The sequence below is a fragment of the Bos mutus genome, chromosome X, assembly GCF_027580195.1.
Source record: "Bos mutus isolate GX-2022 chromosome X, NWIPB_WYAK_1.1, whole genome shotgun sequence".
Lineage (NCBI taxonomy): Eukaryota > Metazoa > Chordata > Mammalia > Artiodactyla > Bovidae > Bos > Bos mutus.
This window is the reverse complement of record NC_091646.1, coordinates 41,717,629-41,733,805: the sequence shown is the minus strand read 5'-3', so window position 1 is coordinate 41,733,805 and position 16,177 is coordinate 41,717,629. Positions and strand designations below refer to the sequence as shown.

Here is a 16,177-nt window from a genome sequence, read left to right as displayed (position 1 = left end):
AGGCCAGAGTTGACAGTGGCTTAAGGAACTTGTAATGACATCTTTATCTTCAACCTCTCCTCTCATACCAAGTTAGGTGGATTCTTGAGGGTTTCTATGATTTGGGGATTTTAAAAATTGACATGTCTAGTTTCTCACCTAGACCTGGTGTTTAGATGTCAAATAACCCTTGGGCAGTGCATCATTTTCTATAACTGTTACTGTCTTTGAATCAGGTGCTCCAGAAAAACGTGGTGTGTAAACTTGGTAAAGCCGTGAAGAAAAATCCAAGACCCATTGCTTATTTGAGGACTAGCACGTAGTTGTTTGAAATCTATCCTTGTCCCCTTCAGAAGCACATTTTAAAGCTGTCAGCTTTAATGAAATAACTTTAGATATGCATTGCCTGCCAATTTTCCCTTTCTAATAGTACGGTAGTAACACTGTGGGAATGTCAGAATAATAGGCTGATGTGAAGTGTTAGCGAAGAAAGCCAAGTGGAGCACTGCCTGTCTTGTGTCATAGTCTTTGTGTGGTGTGGAGAAGCCAGGATGTGGTCAGATCACTTGTGGCATGGGCCTGACTCACCCATTCATTATTCTGGACAAGCAGCAAGACTACTCCTGACCCCATGCCTGCTCCGCCTCACCTTGCCTTTCTTTTCCCTCCCTTTCTTTGCCCACACACAGTCAAAAGCTTTGATTTTTGATGAATATTAGACAAACAAATAAAACAGCAAGGAGACTTACCTGTTCTATCTTTAATGGAGACGCAGGTGGCTCCCCAAAAAGGGAAGCTGAAGGAGGCCCGGTGTGGGCAACTAGGTTCTATCATTTGCATTCTTCAAGTAACTCTTAACTCCATTTTGTTTTCAGCTGTAAAATGCTATGCCAGTGGCTATTGCTTCCTAAAGACTTTCTAGGGTTCATTACACATTCTTGAGAACTAGATGTTTGTGAATTCATTAGGTGTTGAGAAAATTGGTATTTTAAAATGAAACTGTAGTTCATTTGAGAATATACCCAGGTAACTGAGAATCCATTGAAATTCACCTCTGCCTCTACAGAGCCAGACAATGGGCTTATAACTTAATTTTTGTTGAAGATGGAACTAGAATTGAAAATTTAATATAAATAAATTTTGAATGAAGTTGATTTCAAGGAGATTTCAGCAAGTACATAGGACCTGAGGGTGAAGACACCAAAGAATTCTATTCTGGTGTGTATTTTTCAATTTTACTATGAGGGACTTCAGTAACATCTCCTCTCACCAGTGACCATCTGTAAAATGGATGCAGTGCCAGTTTAACCATGAATATTCTGAGGCGACATTTTCCAGGAATTTTAATCTCATTTTATAAACAGTATGGAAAAATCAAGTTGGCTTTTGATGGACTGACAATGGTTGCAAATCTGGTTATTGCTTGTCTCTGTACCACTTTCCCACATTACACCTCTATCCTCAGTCCCGGCCACCTATGCAGTCAGTAAGAAAAATCTCGATCTCCTGTCAGAGTCTATACTTGGCAAATAATAGCTAACTGAATCACAGTTTCTGTTGCTTTGGGTTGAATTGCTGCCAGGTTCTCTTTCCAAGATACCACTGGCCACCTGCTGTCAGCAAAGGAAAGGAAATGGAGCAAAGAGATAAGGAAAAGGAGACGATGAAGTGTAGTCAGGAGAAAAATGTGATTATGGAACATGTTCCAGAAATTAAGCAATCTATGGAGAGTAATTTGGCTGGTGAAGATCTTCAGAGTGTCATGTCAGCTTCAGAATGAGAGCTGCCATCCTAACTTGGCTTGTAGTGCATCATGTGGGAATGGTGGGGGATGGGGGGAATCTGGTATGGATGGAAGCTAGATGGGAAGAAAACAAAACAAATTACTTTGTTTATAGAAGTTTCCTCAGAGAAATAAAACCACTGCCAACTCCAACAACTGTAACAGGTATATTCTTAATGTCAGCAACCTAGGAAGAGTCTGGCATCTAAGTCTAGTATGAAGCTCCAGAGAGCAGGTCGCTTGGAAGTAGTGGGACAGGAAGAAGGGCCCCAGAAATGGGTGCCTGCATATAGCCATCTCTCTTATTGTGATTCTTAGCCACAGCTTTTAAATACCTTTGAGTTTCTGCCTTTGGCTACCTAGCTACTCATCCAGGGGACCCAACTTCAAAAACTCAAGTTCCCTATTTCTCAAACTGACATAAGCCAGCCTTCCAAACAAAGGTATAGATAACCACTATGGGATGTCCTCCAGTTTGACCATCTGTTTATCACAGCTCCCTCTCTTCATCCTCAAATATTTTCATCCATTCACCCATCCTAAAAAGTCTTCAGAGAACTAAGTCTACAGTAGACACTGTACTAGGCATTGAAATAAAAAAGAAAATACAAAGTGAATAAGATAGAGTCCCTCTCAATATAGTAACAGAGTTATAGATATAAAGAAATTGTTGAAAAATTATGAGTTAAGAGCTAAAAAGAGACATATGAAAAACTATGCCTGGGAGATTGGAGACTGTTCCACAGAGATGATCATGTTTAAGCACGTTAAATCAGGGGCATGACAAAAATAATATTCTAGACAGAGAAGAACAACAAGTAAAAAGGCACAAAGGCATAAAAGTAGGTAGCCTGTTTAAGGAAAAACAATTACCCAATACAGTGGAGGGGTATATGGTATGAATGGAGAAATGTTAGTTTATTGAAGCCAAACAGGTAAGCTAGACTAAACTCATATAGAGCCTCCTATGATTAGATTTTAAAAAATAGACTTCATTCTTAGGTAATAGTGACCATCCAATGATTTAGAGCAGAAGAAATAATGTTCAAATTGACATTTTAGAAATATAATTTTGTGGTATTGTCTAGAAGATGAATTAGATGGCAAACTGAAAATAGACTGGTTAAGAGCTGTTACAATGATGCTCATTCAAACTGCTGAAGGGTAGACCTTGAGTAGTACACAGGGCTTGTTTATGTGTTGGGGGGTAGGGTGGGGTGAATTAGCAAGGGATGGTGAAAGAGGGATCAAGGGCTTGGTTTTGGAGATAGGCACAGAAATGGTGAGACTTGGTAACTATATGCGGCATGAAGGAGAAGGAGAAGGGGTTGATTTCTAGGTTTTCAATTCTGATGAACTGTGGAATGGTAGTGTTGGAAAAGTATATGCCTTCCTAAGCTGTATGCTCTCCTTCTTTATTAACTTTTCCTTTTTTTCAGTATTGACTGCCTTTCTCTTCTTACCTCAGAGAACCTCTTGATAAGTTTTCGAAGAGGTTTGAGAAACCTAGAACACAACACATTAAGGACATCTGAAAACCCACATAGCCTAAGAAGTTGTGCCTTGAAGGGTGACCAAAATAGTGTCTGTGTGTATAAGAAATATTTTTTAGAGGGGATTTTTAAACCTTTGATTTCTACCTATATAGAAGAATAAACAAGGACCTGGAACATGTATACCTGTGGTGGATTCATTTTGATATATGGCAAAACCAATACAATATTGTAAAGTTAAAAAATAAAAAAAATAAAAACAAAAAAGTGGTTCAATGGGATATAAGGAAGATGGTTTTGGGGTATTCTAGTGAAACAGACTAGAATGAAACACCTGGATGGAAACTATGTAGATCTTCAAGGGGAGCTGCAATAATCCTGAGACCTAAATAATTTGGCAGCAGCCTGAAGGCAGGGGCCTGGATTAAATGATCTCTCCGAGCCTCTCTTCTGCAAATGTCCTTCTATTTTGCCCCAGGCATTTCTGGAGGAACTATCTTCCCATTGATCTAGCTGTATATATGCATTAAGGGAAAGGGTGCAGCACATGTTTGATATTGTCTAATTTGATAACTCTAGAAATGAAGATAGAGATGAGAGAGGGAGAAAAGTGCTTACTTCAATTTTGAAAGTTTTTTTAAAATGGAATCTTTAAGGCCAGCTCCTGTTAGGGAGAGAAAATGTACCCATGACCCAGAACTTAAAACATAAAATGAGCTATCCAAGACAAAGGAGGGGATGGAGGAGAGTGGTACAGATAGAGAGATGCAAAGTGATGAATCAAACACTTCACTAAGTGTGAAACCAGAGCAGAACACTCCCTTAAGGCTAAAGCTGTAGATTTATGGGGACAGTAGCTTAGATCTGAGGTCCATGGACTACGAAAGGCATGAGCATTCTCCCAACTCTGACACACATGCAGGGACCATTCATACACAAACACTGCACATATGTAAACCACAGTTCTAGCTGAAAATCAGAATAATTTATTTTAAGGATTAGAGATGAGTCAGACACCCAATGGAGAACTGTGCCAAGAATACAAAAGGACAAGAGGACTTCCAGCTAAATAAAGTAGAATTTTAGCAAAGGTATAGATCTCTGAGTAATGGGTTATATTTTTCTCCTTCTTAAGAGTTCATTTACATTTGAATCATTGATTGCAAAGGATTATGTCATTATGAATTATTTGGTATCTTCTACCATACCATTATTTGTGGGTGAATCTGGAAGGCCGATATATAAAATCTCATTTGTCAATTTGTCTTGGATTTTCTCAGCCTGGAAAGTTTAACAGACTTTGCAAAATGTAACATTATTGACACATTAGAAATTTCATACATTTTCCCCAGGGAACTTTTGCTAAATATCTATAGCCTATGGCATTTATCCAGCGATTTGTGGGGAGTTTTCTTAAAAGGAAGATAAAATCCTAAAAAAGGAAAAAAAAATCAGAAAGTCACCCTCATGGAGTCACTTCTCTTTAGTACTTTCGCTCATTTGTTAGATTTTACAAAGGGTACCCTCTGATACCAGGCCCCAGGGCATATCAACATAATTTGAATAGGAGAATAAGGGAAGATAATAAAACCGTCAAAACTCTGTGTGTGTGTGTGTGTGTGTGTGTGTAAGAGAGACAGAGACACAGAGAAAGAGAGAAAGACAAAAATTAAAATAACAACCATAAACAAAGCAGTCACAACATTGTTTTTGCCTTCTTTTTTTAAGCAGTATCCCCTATGCCTCTAATTTTGATTTTGTGACATTCACTGCCTCTCCTCAATGGGCCACATAGCATAGAGTTATTAAAAAGAGAAACACATATATGAGTTGCATCTCACTAAAGCTGTTGCTTTAAAAAAGGAAAATCTGAATATAGTTAAAATCCCTTTGAGCATTCTTATTAGAATCTTATGACACCTTTTTAGGTAGCTCAAAATACCACTGGGTTCAGGTGACAGAAAAAGGGAGGGGTGTCATTAAACTCAGGTAAAACTGTCCTGGAATAGTATGTGACTGATATGTATTTGTAGAAACATTTGAGTTAAATCCCAAACCATTTCAAGTAAGTAATTGTATATATAATTTTTATAAATAGTAATTTATTGCTGAATGGTTGCTGTTATTTGATTGCCATTCCAAATTCCCACAAATTGAGATTTTACACTCTATCTACAGAAGGAGCATTCATGCCCCTATTTTTAGATACAATAATTCATCAGTAAATTATGGATAATTAAAAATTACATTTGGGGCTTCAGCAGCTAACTCTGCACATCCCTGGGTGCTTTCTCAGTTCTGAGTCCCCTGCGGGTCCCCAAAGTGCCTGTGGTGCCACCCTTGTTGAGTTGAGAGGGATGCGGCAGCACCAGCCCATCCCCACTGCCACCACCTGTCTGCTGGTAAGATGTGCATCTCCTGGGGGCGGTCCTAAGATGGCAAAGGAATAGGATGGGGAGACCACTTTCTCCCCCACAAATGCATTGAAGATCACTTGAATGCTGAACAAATTCCACAAAACAACTTCTGAATGCTAGCAGAGGACACCAGGCACCCAGAAAGGCAGCCCATTCTCTTCAAAAGGAGGTAGGACAAAATATAAAAGATAAAAAGAGAGACAAAAGAGTTAGGGACAGAGACCCGTCCTGGGGAGGGAGTCGTGAGGGAGGAGAAGTTTCCAAACACCAGGAAACCCTCTCACCAGTGGGTCTGTGGGGAGTTTTGGAATCTCAGAGGGTAATATAAGGAGGGGGGGACCCACAGATTACATGCCTAATTGCAACTCACAGTGGAGAAGAAGCTCAGATGCTCATGTCCACCAGCAGCGAGCAGGGGCTGAACAGGGACGTGCAGGCTACATGCTTAGGGTAAGGACAGAGCCTGCATGCCCTGAGGACAATCTTAGGGAGCTAACCCAGCTGCACACTGGCCCCTCCCCCCGCCAGAGGCAGAGAGGCAGGCGGGCGACAGCCAGAGCTGAAAGGCGAGGGGCGATCTCGACTCCAGACATAGCACCCTCTACCAAACTGTGAGCAGGCTCCCAGTTGCTAACACAGCCTTCCTGGGATCCTGGATGGTTGACACCCACCAGGAGGGTCACAGTCAGAGGTCAGATCCCCAGAGGAGACACACGGCACACCTGAGATGGCACTCTTGCAGAGCACCCAGGAAACCCAGGGGCTGGGACCAGGAGATGATAAGACACACTGCCCACCTGGGGAGAGTGCACTCACCAAGCTGGTCACTGGAGCTGCTCGGACCTGGGAAAGGCACAAAATGCAGGCCCAACTGAGTCTGTGCCTTTGTGGAGTACGTGAGGACCTGAACCTGAGCAGAGTAGACCTGGGACGTGCACGCAACCCAGGGCCCACTTTAGACAGTTCCCCTGCAGAGCAACTTGGAGCCTGAGCAGTATAGACAGGGAAAGCACACACGCTGTGAGTGGGGGCAAGCCCAGTGTGGCCTGACGATGCAAGCACTCCCCACACATGCCAGTGATATTTGTTTGCAGTGTTCCTCCCTCCCCTCAGCACAAATGAACCTAAATAAATGACCTCCTTCACCGCCTTGTGTCAGGGTGGAAATTAGACCCTGAAGAGACTTGCAAACAGAGGAAGCCAAAATAAAGAAGAGGGAACCGATTTGGAAGTGACAGGTGCAACAGATTAAAACCCTGTAGTTAGCAGTGACTACATTGGAAGGGGCCTTATAGACCTTGAGAAGAAGTATAAACTGGAACAAGGAACTATATGAAACTGAACTAACCCCACACTGCCCTCAACAGCTCCAGAGAAATTCCTAGATATACTTTACTATTATCATTTTTTTAATTTAATTTTTTTAATTTCTAAGTTCTTTATTACTCCTTTAATTTTCATTTTTAAAACCTTGAAAAAAAAAGACCTATTTTAAAAACAAATTTCACATATATATATTTTTATAATATTTGTGCCTTTGTTTTGTTTTTTTTTTTATATTGTATTTTGGAGAGTTTAACCTCTACTCTAGATTTTTAATCTTTGCTTTTTGGTATTTGTTATCAATTTTGTACCTTTAAGAATCCAATCCTCAGTACCCATTTTTACTTTGGAGTGTGATTACTGGCATGATTGGTCTCTCCCCTTTGACTCTCCTTTTTCTCCCCCAGGTCACCTCTATCTCCTCCCTCCCCCTTCTCTTCTCTATTTAACTCTGTGAACCTCTCTGGATGTTCCAGGCTGTGGAGAGCAAATAGGGAATTGACTACTGGCTAGAATTCTCACTCCCCATTTGATTCCCCCTCTTCTCCTCCTGGTCACCTCTATCTCCCTCCCCCCTCTTCTCTTCTCAATGTAACTCTGTGAACCTCTTTGGGTGTCCCTCACCGTGGAGAATCTTTTCACCATTAACCTAGATGTTTTATCATCGGTGCTGTACAGATGTAGAAGTCTTAAGGCTACTGTAAGAATAATACTGAAAGCTAGAGCCAGGAGGCTAAAATCTAAAACTTGAGGACACCAGAAAACTCCTGACTCCAGGGAACATTAATCGATAAGAGCTCATCCAAAAGCCTCCATACCTACACTGAAACCAAGCTCCATCCAAGAGCCAACAAGTTTCAGAGCAAGACATACCAAGCTAATACTCCAACAATGCAGGAACATAAGCCTGAGCATTAAAATATAAACAGCCAAAAGTCATACCAAACCCATAGACACCTCAAAACTCACTACTGGACACTTCATTGCACTCCAGAGAGAAGAAATACAGCTCCACCAACCAGAACACTGATGCAAGCTTCCCTAACAAGGAAATCTTGACAAGCTACTCATCCAACCCCATCCACAGGGAGGAACCTCCACAGTAAAAAGGAACCACAAACGTCCAGCATACAGAAAGGCCACCCCAAACACAGCAATCTAAACAAGATGAAAAGGCAGAGAAATATTCAGCAGGTAAAGGAACATGATAAAAGCCCACCAAACCAAACAAAAGAGGAGAAGATAGCGAGTCTACCCGAAAAAGAATTCAGAATAGTAAAAATAATCCAAAATCTTAAAAACAAAATGGCATTACAGATAAACAGTCTGGAGATAGGGATTGAGAAGATGCAAGAAAAGTTTAACAAGGACCTAGAAGAAATAAAAAAAGAGTCAATCAATAATGAATAATGCAATAACTGAGATGAAAAGCACTCTGGAGTGAACCAACAGTAGAATAACTGAGGCATAAGATAGGATAAATGAGGTGGAAGATAGAATGGTGGAAATAAATGAAACAGAGAGGAAAAAAGAAAAAAGAATTAAAAGAAATGAGGACAACCTCAGAAACCTCTGGGACAATGTTAAATGCCCCAAGATTCTAATCATAGGAGTCCAAGAAGAAGACAAAAAGAAAGGCCAGGAGAAAATACTTGAGGAGATAATTGTTGAAAACTTCCCTAAAATGGGGAAGGAAATAGCCACCCAAGTCGAAGAAACCTAGAGAGTCCCAAACAGGATAAACCCAAGGCAAAACACCCCAAGACACATATTAATCAAATTAACAAAGATCAAACACAAAGAACAAATGTTAAAAGCAGCAAGGGAAAAACAACAAATAAAACACAAGGGGATTCCCATAAGGATAATAGCTGATCTTTCAATATAAACTCTTCAAGCCAGAAGGGAATGTCAAGACATACTTAAAGTGATGAAAGAGGAAAATCTACAACCCAGATTACTGTACCCAGAAAGGATCTCATTCACATATGAAGGAGAAATCAAAAGCTTTACAGACAAGCAAAAGCTGAGAGAATTCAGCACCACCAAACCAGCTCTTCAACAAATGCTAAATGATCTTCTCTAGACAGGAAACACAGAAAAGGTTTATAAACTCAAACCTAAAACAACAAAGTAAATGGCAACAGGATCATACTTATCAATAATTACCTTAAATGTAAATGGATTGAATGGCCCAACCAAAAGACAAAGACTGGCTGAATGGATACAAAAACAAGACCCTTATATATGTTGTCTACAAGAGACCCACCTCAACCTAGGGACACATACAGGCTGAAAGTGAAGGGCTGGAAAAAGATATTTCACACAAATGGAGACCAAAAGAAAGCAGGAGTAGCAATACTCATATCAGATAAAATAGACTTTGAAATAAAGGCTGTGGAAAGAGAAAAGAAGGACACGACATAATGATCAAAGGATCAATCCAAGAAGAAGATATAACAATTATAAATATATATGTACCCAACATAGGAGCACCGCAATATGTAAGGCAAATGCTAACAAGTATGAAAGGAGAAATTAACAGTAACACAATAATAGTGGGTGACTTTAATACCCCACTCACACCTATGGATAGATCAACTAAACAGAAAATTAGCAAGGAAACACAAACTTTAAATGATACAATGGACCAGTTAGACCTAATTGATATCTATAGGACATTACACCCCAAACCAATGAATTTCGCCTTTTTATCAAGTGCACACGGAACCTTCGCAAGGATAGATCACATCCTGGGCCATAAATCTAGCCTTAGTAAATTCAAAAAAAAAAAAAATGAAATCATCTCAAGCATCTTTTCTGATCAAAATGCGGTAAGATCAGGTGTTAACTACGAAAAAAAAAAAAAAAACTATTAAAAATATAACCATATGGAGGCTAAACAACACACTTCTGAATAACCAACAAATCACAGAAAAAATCAACATATGCATAGAAACAAATGAAAATGAAAACACAACTCAAAATCTATGGGATTCAGTAAAAGCAGTGCTAAGGGGAAGGTTCATAAGCAATACAAGCTTACCTCAAGAAACAGGAGAAAAATCAAATAAATAACTGAACTCTACACCTAAAGCAACTAGAAAAGGAAGAAATTAAGAACCCCAGGGTTAGTAGAAGGAAAGAAATCAAAAATTAGGGCAGAAATAAATGCAAAAAAAGAAAGGAGACCATAGCAAAAATCAACAAAGCTAAAAGCTGGTTTTTTGAGAAGATAAATAAACTAGACAAACCATTAGCCAGACTCATCAAGAAACAAAGGGAGAAAAATCAAATCAATAAAATTAGAAATGAAAATGGAGACATCACAACAGACAACACAGAAATACAAAGGATCATAAGAGACTACTATAAGCAACTATATGCCAATAAAATGGACAACTTGGAAGAAATGGACAAATTCTTAGAAAAGTACAACTTTCCAAAACTGAACCAGGAAGAAGTAGAAAATCTTAACAGACCCATCACAAGCACAGAAATCGAAACTGTAATCAGAAGTCTTCCAGCAAACAAAAGCCCAGGACCAGATGGCTTCACAGCTATTTCTTTCAAAAATTTAGAGAAGTGCTAACACCTATCCTACTCAAACTTTTCCAGAAAATTGCAGAGGAAGGTAAACTGCCAAACTCATTCTATGAGGCCACCATCACCCTAATACCAAAACCAGACAAAGATGCCACAAAAAAAGAAAACTACAGGCCAATATCACTGATAAACATAGATACAAAAATCCTTAACAAAATTCTAGCAAACAGAATCCAACAACATATTAAAAATATCATACATCATGACCAAGTGGGCTTTATCGCAGGGATGCAAGGATTCTTCAATATTCACAAATCAATCAATGTGATACACCACATTAACAAATTGAAAGATAAAAAACCATATGATTATCTCAACAGATGCAGAGAAAGCCTTTGAGAAAATTCAACATGCATTTATGATTAAAAAAAAAAAAAAACCCTCAGAAAGCAGGAATAGAAGGAACATACCTCAACATAATAAAAGCCATATATGATAAACCCACAGCAAACATTATCGTCAATGGTGAAAAACTGAAAGCATTTCCCTTAAAGTCAGAAACAAGACAAGGATGCCCACTCTCACCACTAATATTCAACATAGTTTTGGAAGTTTTAGCCACAGCAATCAGAGAAGAAAAAGAAATAAAAGAAATCCAGATTGGAAAAGAAGAAGTAAAACTCTCACTGTTTGCAGATGACATGATCCTCTACATAGAAAACCCTAAAGACTCCACCCAAAAATTACTAGAGCTAATCAATAAATAGAGTAAAGTTGCAGAATATAAAATTAACACACAGAAATCCCTTGCATTCCTATACACTAATAATGAGAAAACAGAGAAATTAAGGAAACAATTCCATTCACCATTGTAATGAAAAGAATAAAATACTTAGGAATAAAGCTACCTAAAGAAACAAAATATCTATATATAGAAAACTATAAAACACTGATGAAAGAAATCAAAGATGTCTTTGATGGAGAAATATACCATGTTCATGGATCGGAAGATTCAACATAGTAAGAATGAGTATACTACCCAAAGCAATCTATAGATTCAATGCAATTCCTATCAAACTACCAATGGTATTTTTCAGAGAATGAGAACAAATAATTTCACAATTTGTATGGATATACCAAAAACCTCAAATAGCCAATGCAATGTTGAGAAAGAAGACTGAAACTGGAGGAATCAACCTGCCTGACTTCAGACTATACTACAAAGCTACAGTCATCAAGACAGTACGATACTGGCACAAAGACAGAAATATAGATCAATGGAACAAAATAGAAAGACCAGAGATAAATCCACACACCTATGGACACCTTATCTTTGACAAAGGAGGCAAGAATATACAATGGAGAAAAGACAATCTCTTTAACAAGTGGTGCTGGGAAAACTGGCCAACCACCTGTAAAAGAATGAAACTAGAACACTTTATAACACCATACACAAAGATAAACTCAAAATTGATTAAAGATCTAAATGTAAGATCAGAAACTATAAAACTCCTAGAGGAAAACATAGGCAAAACACTCTCTGACATAAATCATAGCAGGATCATCTATGACCCACCTCCCAGGGTAATGGAAATAAAAGAAAAAATAAACAAATGGTGCCTAATTAAACTTAAAAGCTTTTGCACAACAATGGAAACTATAAGCAAGGTGAAAAGGCAGCCTTCAGAATGGGAGAAAATAATAGCAAATGAAGCACCTGACAAAGAATTAATCTCAAAAATATACAAGCAGCTCCTGCAGCTCAATTCCAGAAAAATAAATGACCCAATCAAACAATGGGCCAAAGAACTGAACAGACATTTATCCAAAGACATACAGATGGCTAACAGACATATGAAAAGATGCTCAACGTCACTCATTATCACAGAAATGCAAATCAAACCACAATGAGTACCATCTCACAGTGGTCAAAATGGCTGCTATCCAAAAGTCTACAAACAATAAATGCTGGAGAGGGTGTGGAGAAAAGGGAACTCTCTTACGCTGTTGGTGGGAATGCAAACTAGTACAGCCACTATGGAGAACAGTGTGGAGATTCCTTACAAAACTGGAAATAGAACTGCCATACAACCCAGCAGTGCCACTGCTGGGCATACACACCGAGGAAACCAGAAATGAAAGAGACACATGTACCCAAATGTTCGTCACAGCACCGTTTACAATAGCCAGAACATGGAAGCAATGTAGATGTCCATCAGAAGATGAATGGATAAGAAAGCTGTGGTACATATACACAATGGAATATTACTCAGCTATTAAAGAGAATGCATTTGGATCAGTTCTAATGAGGTGGATGAAACTGGAGCCTATCATACACAGCGAAGTAAGTCAGAAAGAAAAACACCAACAGAGTATATTAATGCATATATATGGAATTTAGAAAGATGGTAATGATGCCCCTATATACAAGACAGCAAAAGAGACACAGATGTAAAGAACAGACTTTCGGATCTGTGGGAGAAGGTGAGGGTGGGATGATTTGAGAGAATAGCATTGAAACATGTATATTATCATTTGTGAAATAGATTGCCAGTCCAGGTTCGATGCAGAGGCAGGATGTTCAGGGCTAGTGCACTGGGATGACCCTGAGAGATGGGATAGGAAGGGAGGTGAGAGGGGGGTTCAGGATGGGGAACACATGTACATCCATGGCTGATTCATTTGAATGCATGGCAAAAACCACCACAATATTGTAAAGTAATTAGCCTCCAATTAAAATTTTAAAAAATAAAGATTCACACTTCCCTACTGGTGCCCATCCTGCTGCCACAATGACTAGCCTCCCAACCATGCCTCCTCCAGAACAAGAACTGTTGGCTACCACAATTATACAGGCCACTGAGGCCCTGTCCCTGATAACTGAAGCCAGCACAGCCCTCATTGTAGTTGTTATCACCGTGGTCTTCCTCACTGTGCTCTCAGTCGTGATTTTGATCTTCTTTTACCTGTAGAAGAACAAAGGCAGCTACGTCACCTACGAACCTGCAGATGACAAGCCCAGCGCCATTGTTCTAATGGAGAATGACTCAGCAAAGGGCAGGGAGAAGGAAGAATATTTCATCTAATGGTTCCCAGTCCCCAAGGAGCTTATCCAGGCTCCAGTGCTAACACACTATTTATTAGGTGGAAGTTTTACCTGAAACCGGTGAGAAGCATCCACTGATATGGGTAGACCTGAGCTCCTTCATATGCAGAGTACATCATGAGAAACACTAGGCTTGAAGAAGCACAAGCTGTAATCAAGATTGCTGGGAGAAATATCAATAAACTCAGATATGCAGATGACCCCACCCTTATGGCAGAAAGTGAAGAGGAACTAAGGAGCCTCTTGATGAAAGTGAAAGAGGAGAGTGAAAAAGTTGGCTTAAAGCTCAACATTCAGAAAACTAAGATCATGGCATCTAGTCCCATCACTTCATGGCAGATAGATGGCAAAACAGTGGAAACAGTGTCAGACTTTATTTTTCTGGGCTCGAAAATCACTGCAGATGGTAACTGCAGCCATGAAATTAAAAGACACTTACTTCTTGGAAGGAAAGTTATGACCAACCTAGACAGCATATTGAAAACGAGAGATATTACTTTGCCAACAAAGGTCCATCTAGTCAAGGCTATGGTTTTTCCAGTGGTCACCAATGGATATGAGAGTTGGACTGTGAAGAAAGCTGAGCGCCGAAGAATTGATGCTTTTGAACTGTGGTGTTGGAGAAGACTCTTGAGAGTCTCTTGGACTGCAAAGAGATCCAACCAGTCCATCCTAAAGGAGATCAGTCCTGGGTGTTCATTGGAGGGACTGATGCTGAAGCTGAAACTCCAATATTTTGGCCACCTCATGCGAAGAGCTGACTCATTGGAAAAGACCCTGATGCTGGGAGGGATTGGGGGCAGGAGGAGAAGGGGATGACAGAGGATGAGATGGCTGGATGGCATCACCGACTCGATGGACATGGGTTTGGGTAAACTCCTGGAGTTGGTGATGGACAGGGAAGCCTGGCGTGCTGTGATTCATGGGGTCGCAAAGAGTCAGACATGACTGAGTGACTGAGCTGAACTGAGCTCCTTCCAGGACACGGACCAAAATGCCAGCATCACTGACACCAGGGGACAAAAAGAAAGCTGTTCATGTCTCTAGCCAGGCCTCTGTCACACAGCTTCTGACTAATGAGTGAGATGGAGCAGTATTGGGCAACACTGGAGTATATACCCAGTCATCTTCACTTTTTTCACAGGTTGAAGGGAAGAAGAGAGTTGGGGGTCACTTGATGCTCCTCTTTCCCTTACCTGGTCACCTAGTGACAACCTGAGTGGTAGTAATATCCTTAGTTCTTCCCAGAGGCGGGAGACCACAAGGAAAGGCTAGACCAGGAGGGCCAGGAGACTGTGGAGACCTCCCTCCTGATGAATGTGCCACATCCCTTAATCTGAGTCCTTCCTTTCCTTAACCCCCCAACAATATAGACATATGCTGTTTTTATCAGAATTAAAACCATTCGTTGATACAGAAATCAGATTCTCATGTACAAGAAGTTACCATCTTTATACTTTGACTTATCTTTGCTGAAACCTTTGTGACAGTTTGCTTTGTTGCTGTTGTTCAGTCTCTGTCATGTCCAACTCTTTGTGACCTCATGAACTGCAGTATGCCAGGCTTCCCTGTCCTCCTCTATCTTCCGGAGTTTGCTCAAGTTCATGTCCATTCTTTGCTTACTCAACTCTTTTGCCTGTGTTTTCTCCCAAGCAAAGGGGGCCCCAGAGAAGTTTCAGAAGTTCCCAGAACAATCTCAGGGGTTTGAAACAGAGATTTTCCTGGGAAGTTTGTCCTAGAAGAGGGTCATTAGAAACATACCCTGGGAAATGAGTTGTTTAGCCTCCATCCTAGCAAGGGCCAGTATGTCCCTGATCCATTCTGTGTGCACACAGAGGGAACCGGGAAAAACTTGTGACTTTTCCCACCAGTGCTCTTTCTATCAAGCCCAGAGAGGCTTCTGGGATCTCATTTCATCCATCTCAAGATGAGGCATATTTAAAAGGTACAGTGTTTTGGTAGAAATCATTAACTCTCCATGCATTGTTTACTTTGGAACTAAACTAAACCTCCTTCAAGGTCTTAACTATACTGTCTCCATTTTTCAAGCTCAAGTCCACCCAAGGTAAGACCCAAGAGTTGAAAAGTCAATCTTAGCAACTTATATTCCAGTTTTCAGCATTTCTCCAAACAGAATTTTTGAAAAACTGAAGGTCACCCTGAACTTACAACTTAACAAGTTGTTAAATAAAAAAAACATTTGCCTCAAGTCAAATTTAAGGGCAAGTGAGGAGACTCATTTGTTCCCTTATTTCTAAGTTTATGTTCTGAATTCCTCTGGCCTAATAGGCTTTTAAGAATCTGAAAGTACTTAGGAAGTAAAGTGAAGAAAAGCTAAACATCTAGAATGGAACTCATGAAAATGGTCAAATCTTAGCCTTGTACTCCTGCATTTATTTCAAAGACTTCATTTAAAAAAATTACATTTGATTAATGGCTTATACTTTTCATTTTACATTACTTATTTGATCCTGACAACAAACCAGTGTGGAAGATTATGAAGTCCATTGAGTTAAAAACTCACATATCT

General features: G+C 39.8%; 1 protein-coding gene and 1 pseudogene across 1 annotated transcript in view; both read left to right on the top strand.

Moving 5' to 3' along the window:
* The window catches only part of IL1RAPL2 (interleukin 1 receptor accessory protein like 2), a 560,200-nt gene that overhangs the window by 373,100 nt on the left and 170,923 nt on the right, over positions 1-16,177 (top strand). The gene's annotated exons all lie outside the window — the stretch shown is intronic.
* LOC102282842 (small cell adhesion glycoprotein-like) lies at positions 13,334-13,627 on the top strand (annotated as a pseudogene).